The 6750-nt window shown below is 43.4% G+C and overlaps 1 long non-coding RNA gene across 1 annotated transcript; it reads left to right on the top strand.

Annotated features, from left to right (window-relative positions):
* The first annotated feature begins 775 nt into the window (after positions 1–775).
* Positions 776–5387, top strand: LOC144134881 (uncharacterized). Its single transcript, XR_013315288.1, has 2 exons — positions 776–807; positions 5249–5387. It is a non-coding gene; the product is annotated as an uncharacterized LOC144134881 (long non-coding RNA).
* The last annotated feature ends 1363 nt before the right edge of the window (positions 5388–6750 follow it).

The following is a 6750-nucleotide window of genomic DNA, read 5'->3' as shown; positions in this document are numbered from 1 at the left end:
ATAATTCCAAAGAACTGCTGGACTGTAGTGGATGTCGGATATTTCTTCTGACAGATTTTTTAAACAATTCTGGCTATTTTATTTCCCTTTTAATGTTTATTGTTTGTCAATGCTTATAATTTTTGGATAAATTGAAAACTGCATGTGCTGACTGGTATTTCATTGCAATAATTCTACTCATAATTATGAAGCTGTGTTGAAAGGTAGGTGTGCATTTAGTATGTGTGCTTTGAATTTCAGTGATTGTTTCTGTTTCTGCAATGCAAAATGGAGCACAGGTCTCTGCTGTGCGATATTTTTGCAATGGAGTGAAAGTAACTGGAGCAGCAATTGCTACTGTGTCACCCAGCCAAATGTTGTCCCACAGAACCACAGAGCTTCTGAATACCTATGGCTTAAAGCTCGAAGCTCTGGCTGCCCTTTTAGAGGCTTTCTGCATTAACCAGTGCAAGCCCAAGCGCTTAGATCTAACAAGCATTTGAAACCATTGAGCTATACACAGTAGTGCTGGGACTGTGCAGCAAGTCAGTAGTGAGGTCGCAATAAACATAGTTTACTGTAAAAAGCTAGCGCGAAAAAATAGTTGCGCTCACAGAAAATGCAGTTTTTTCTTAGTCATTGAAACAAAGCAATGCATGTAAAATTTTATATCTCGCTGATCCCTCATTTTTTTCCAGCTAAACACCAAGAGTTGCATAGAAGTTGTGCAAGCCACCAAGTTGCGTGTGATTTGTGCCAGGGACCTGGAGCAGGCTGGTAAATTAGTGGATGGCGAGTGGTATTCACTCAGTAAGGCAAGCTTTTTCTGTATGTACAGTTTTTGGCATGGCATTGCTTAGGGATGCATGCACTAAACAGACTATTCTGTACCTGCCCATGCTTCAAGAACAATGAATTGCATGAAAGAAATTGATTTCCAAAAAAAAAATTGCCCCTTCTGTAATGTTTTTTCAGGAAAGTATTTGCCATTTAAAGGGCTCAGTGTGCTGTGTAAAGCTTAAAGATTAATATGTGCTTGTTGTGGCATTTTTTTTTCAAATTTCTCCTTCCAAGTCTATGTTGGCCTGACCTTGTAGCTTGTCTGCATGAGATTGGCTGCTACCTACAGTTTGCTTTTTTGTTGCTCCTTTATTGCCTGTCACAATATTTACTTTGCGTGGCAGTGTCATGCAGTTTGGGAAGTAATCTGATCTGATTTCTGCATTGGCCTGAAGTGTAAGTTTTTGTGTGTGGGGCAGGTTTATGGTGTCCCCTTGTTTGCTGTAACTATAGTTTGGCCATGAGGGTTAGTTCTTTTTTATTTTGATGCAGTGTCATTTACTTCATGCATAAATTAATGAAGTAAGCACTATTTCTTTATAAATAGACATTTATTATAGCTGCGGCCTTTATAAGTGTGCTTGACTCTAAAATGGCTCTCTTCCGGCATTCAGTATTACATCTTAAAACCAGCCAGAAGACACAACACAGGAGAAGAGATGAGCACAAGACGAGGCTGGTCTAATAACTTAAATTTTATTGAAGGAAAGCGGCAAAAGAAGACCTGCAAAGATATTCAAGCGCGCAAAACCCCAAAGCAGTATAGGGCAAAAAACGATCGAAAGGCACTGACGTACTAGTAAACCATCTAAAAAACTAATTCCTTACAGTGAAGGTTCACCGACGGTTTAGCCAGGCGCTTGTTTTTAGCCTTACTGATGTAGTCAGCCTCAACTATATCACGAGAGATTTATCACTTCCCTAAACCACTGATGTGCAGCGGAAATCAGGCGTGCAAAGAGAAAGGTCGTCCTCCAATTGCATTCACGAGATTGAACGTGCAGTGTCAGGTGAAAATTCGCCTTCCTCTCTATACAATGAAAGTGCTCGCAGCCAGGTACACATTCAGACATCTGCCTGTCTGCCCATAGTAGTTTCAGCTACAAGGCAGCGGAGCGCAAAAAACTTGCAAGTGGTGAACATTTTTTATCTGCCACTGTGCATAGCGGACGATTACCCGTAGTTGTATCAAGCCTAGTTTGAACGAAGAAGCAAAGGGCTCCTACCTTACTTTCAGCGGTCAAGACAACAGCAACATCATACTTTGGTGCAACTTTCTTGGGATGGTGCGAAATGGCGTGAAGGTAAGGTATAGAGCCCGTCTTTTTGTGCTGCTCAACTACGTCAGCATCATGTGAACGGTGTTCCGTTCCCTCGAGCGAGTAAAAACACACTCTGACAGGTGCACGAGATGGGAAAGTGGGAACCCAGGTGCCATTGGCTTGGAAACCTGCTCCGACAAAGCATTCTCGACACTGATGGCACGACTTCCATAAAGCAGTCGTGATGCATATGATTGATCGGCAACCTGTCCTTCACCAGCCTCGACTAGTTCGACTCATAGCTAAGGGGCTTCCCGATCTTGGGCTGTGGCGCCAACATATGTGGTAGTCTGCAAAGTGCAGGTCTAAATCAAGAAACTGCAAACGGTTATTAGTGAAATTCAGACGTAAATGATACGCTTTGACCGCATGCCTAAAGATTTCTAAAACATCTTGTGCCAACTTATCTGAGCCCTCCTTGTGCAGGAAAATTAGGTAGCTATCAGCATAATGAAATGCTACTATACCAAGGTCTTCCAAATGGCTTTCATGCGGTATCGACTCTGGAAAGAACAATGTCGCGGAGGAACAGTGCGACCTGGGACCCTGTGCATACTCCTAATTTCTCATGTAAATACCGCCCTGCCAACTCACAAAAGTGGAGTTCTGTGGAGTTCTAGTTTCTTGTGGACAGCGACCTGGGCAGGTGCTCTGCAGTGAGCATCAACATGGAGGGCCTGTACTATTCATTGTCACATGATAGACTTCTGTTCTGAGGCATGTGCAAAACTGCATCAGGGTGAACAAGGAACATGCTTTTACAGACGATTGCGTGATTTCGTTTGCTGGCTTCATGAAGCTCTTCTTTTACTGAAAATGCGCATTTTTCAGTTGGCAGGGAGGTATTTACACGCAGGTCGTACCTTTGCTCAGCAACATTTTTTTGTCTAAAGTCGATAAGGCATTAGAGCCCTCTTTGGAAGACATTGGCATAGTAGCATTTCGTTATATTCATGACTACCTAATGTTTCTGGACATGGAAGGCTCAGATAAGATGGCACAAGATGTTTTAGGAGTCTAAGGTGTGCGGTCAAAGCCTGTCTTGTACATCAGAATTGTCTAAGCAGAACCGTTAGCAGTTTCTTGATGCAGACCTGCGCTTTGTGGACGACCATGTTTGTCGGAGCTACAGCCAAAGATCGGGGAAGGCTCTTTTTAGCTACGAGTCGAGTCGGACCACTCGTGGCTGGGGAAGGATGGTGATGAGGTGTATTTGTCGCTGGTTAGGGTCAGTAAAGATAGAAACACTTGATGGGTGTGCAATCGCGTGCATGACATCAGCTTTACATAAATCATGCCATCACTGTGCTGAGGATGCATTCATGTAGCAGGTTTCGAAGCTAATGGCAGCTGGGTTCCCAGATGGCCATCTCACCAACCTGTTGTAGTATGTTTTCACTCGCTCGAGGGTAAGGAAAACACACACTCGGATGATGCTGATATACCTTGCCTCCACAGTATTTCACAGTCTCAAGAAAGTCGCGGCAAAGCGTAATGCTGCTGTTGTCTTAACAGCGAAGTGCAAGACAGGAGGCCTCTGCGCCGCCATTAAAAAAGGCTTGATAAAACTATGGGTAATTCTCCACAATGTACAGAGCCACAAAAAAGGTTCGCCACTTACAGAAGTAATGGAGTTTATTGCATTCTACTGCCTTATGGCTGCAACTACTATGGGCAGACAGGCAGATATCTGAATTTGCACCTGACTGAGCACTTTCACTCTATAGGGGGAAGGCAAATTCTAATCTGGCACTGCACGCTCAATCTTATGAATGCAAATCTGGGTATGACTTGTCTCTTTGCACGCCTAATTTCCACGACACATCAGTGGTTTACAGAAGGGATAAATCTGTTGGTAGATAGTTGAGGCTTACTACATCGGTAAGGCTAAGGACACGTGTGGCTAAGCCGTCACTAAACCTTCACCATAAGGAATTCGCTTTTTTAGATGATTCATTAGAATGCCAGTGACTTTTGATTGCACTTCGCCCTTTCACTGCTTTGGGTTATTGTGCGCCCATATCTCTTCGCGGATCTTCTTTTGCGGCTTTCCTTCAATGATGCCGCCGCGGTTGCTCAGTGGTTATGGCGCTCGGCTGCTGTCCCGAAAGATGCGGGTTCGATCCTGGCCGTGGCAGTCGAATTTCGACGGAGACGAAATTTTAGATTCCTGTGTACTCTGCATTGTCAGTGCACGCTAAAGAACCCCAGGTGGTCGAAATTTCCGGAGCCCTCCGCTATTGCGTCCCTCATACCCTGAGTCGCTTTGGGACGTTAAACCCTCACAAATCAAATCACATAATCAAAACCTTCAATGAAATTTTTGTTAGTCCAGCCTCTTGAGCTCACGTCTCCACGTTTGTTGTGTCTCTGGCTGGTTTTAAGGTGAGCCAGTACCAACTCGGCCAGTCGTGAGCCTTGTTCAGTATTACATTTTAAATAAAGTGAGAGCTTTAGTAGGCTATGTTGCCGGGGATCGTGTCCACAGCAGTTGTGGGCAACTCAGAAGAGATAGCATCATACGATTGGTTGTAATTGGAAGAGGATGGTGTGAGGATGCTGCGCAAGAAAAAAATTATAATGAGATAAATATTTACAGCGAAAAATGTCCAAAAAGTGGTTGGGCCAGAGAAAAAGTGCCGCGAAATTTGAAAACGCTGAAAGTAGATAGAGCTACAGCGCAGCGCCAAATTTGAAGGACTGGAAGTATGGACAAAGCCAAAGCTTGGTGCCAGGTTTGAAAACTCGAAATGAGCAATCACGTCACCAGTGATAATTGACCTATACATAACCAGGAGTTAGGAAAAAGAATGATAAATCAAAGGCAATAAGGTAATTAATGGGAAGCAAAAGGCAATGAACGGGTGGTTTGACTGGGTGGGCATTCAGTAAGTGGGCGGGAATGATGCATGGCGGAAAATTTGAAAACGCGAAATGGTTGTTGGGTGAAATGAGGGTAAAATAAGAGTTAATTGATAACCAATCAAGTCAACGAGAAAACAACTATGGCGCCAAATTTGAAAGGCGACCAGTGCCGAGGAGGCGTCAACGCTTTCGCATTCTTTTGTGCAGGTAGGTGCGGTGATCTCTATTTTTTCTTTTTTCAGCCAAGACAAAGACCACTTTTCTTGGCTCATGGGCGATGTATCTAGGAACCTGCGGCCAGGACAACGCTGGACAGGGTGCATCAGCAAGCTCGAAAAAAAGCACAAAACAGTAAATAAAAATTGATCATTTTCATTTCAATTCTAGTGGTTTTGGGCATGAATTACTCTGGAATGCACAAAGCTTGTGTTAATTGTCAGGCGACCATTAACAAGCTGTGCGTTTTTGTGCATTGCCTACCCTGGAACACACAAACCCTGTGTTAATTGACAGGTGACACAGTAACGACAGTGACACAGCGTACGAGCACTACAAAAGACACACTACAGAAGACAATACAGACTACACAAGTCAAGACAGACTACACAAGGCAGACGATGGAAGTCAAGACAGACTACAGAAGACAAGACAGACTACAGAAGACAGTACAGACTACAAAAGACAAGACAGACTACAGGAGACATGCCCTAAATACGACAAGACTACAGACTACAGAAATTTTCAGTCTTAGAATCCTGTAGTGTGTTTTGACTGGGAGTGGAATAACCTTCAGGAAAAACTGTGCTTTTATCTCCCTTTCTTTCCATACACCGGCTATGTTTCCTACCGCTGAAAGCAGTGGACCTATAGAACACCTTTCCTGTTGACCTCTGAGACAAAGCGGCAGGTCGCAATCGTATACATTCGTAAAGCCAAGTTTAAATATTACTCCCACGACCTTCAGTCTCTTGCGACGCACAACTGCAAAAATTCTGGAAAACATAACACCCACTGACACTCCGGCTCCGATTTTCTTGTTGAATGATACTGGTTTTTGAATAAAAAATGAATGCCCGCTCATATTCAATAAATATTTAACGGCACTATTCACGCAAGAAGATCATTCCAGTATTCCACCATTAGCAGATGTAGACTGTCAATACAGGAGCCTCATAGAAATAAGTGCCACTGGTATTGCAGATTAATTAATAGTCTCAAGAAAACAACTTACGCTGCTGTAAATAGTATTAATACGAAAATTCTAAAACACACTCTAACACATTCAAGCACTATTCTGTTTCTGTCACTGTGATCCGGAGAAATTCCAGAGGAGTAAAAAACTGGCAAAATTATCCCCGCCTTGAAATCAGGAAACAAAACAAACGCATGTAATTACCACCCCATATTATCGACATCTGTCCCATGCAACATCCTCGAACACATCATCGCATCAGGCGTAGCGCAGCGTCTCGATAGCAACTACTTTTTTACTAACCAGCAAGGGTTCAGGAAAGGCTTCTCATATGAGACTCAACTCGGAATCTACTAACCAACCGCTACATAACATGGACGAGAACTTTCGAACAGACTGCATATTCTGAGACGTCTCTGAACCATTTGACCGTGTCGCGCATTGACGTTTAATAGCTAAGATCGGCTGCCTTAACTTAGACTCATTAACGACCTCATGGATAAGAAATTTATTGTCATCTCGCAAGCAGTTTACTGTTTTTACCGGCCACCA

The sequence above is a fragment of the Amblyomma americanum genome, chromosome 5, assembly GCF_052857255.1.
Source record: "Amblyomma americanum isolate KBUSLIRL-KWMA chromosome 5, ASM5285725v1, whole genome shotgun sequence".
Classification (NCBI taxonomy): domain Eukaryota; kingdom Metazoa; phylum Arthropoda; class Arachnida; order Ixodida; family Ixodidae; genus Amblyomma; species Amblyomma americanum.
Note: the sequence above shows the minus strand (reverse complement) of the source record. Positions and strands in the feature narration are given on the sequence as shown.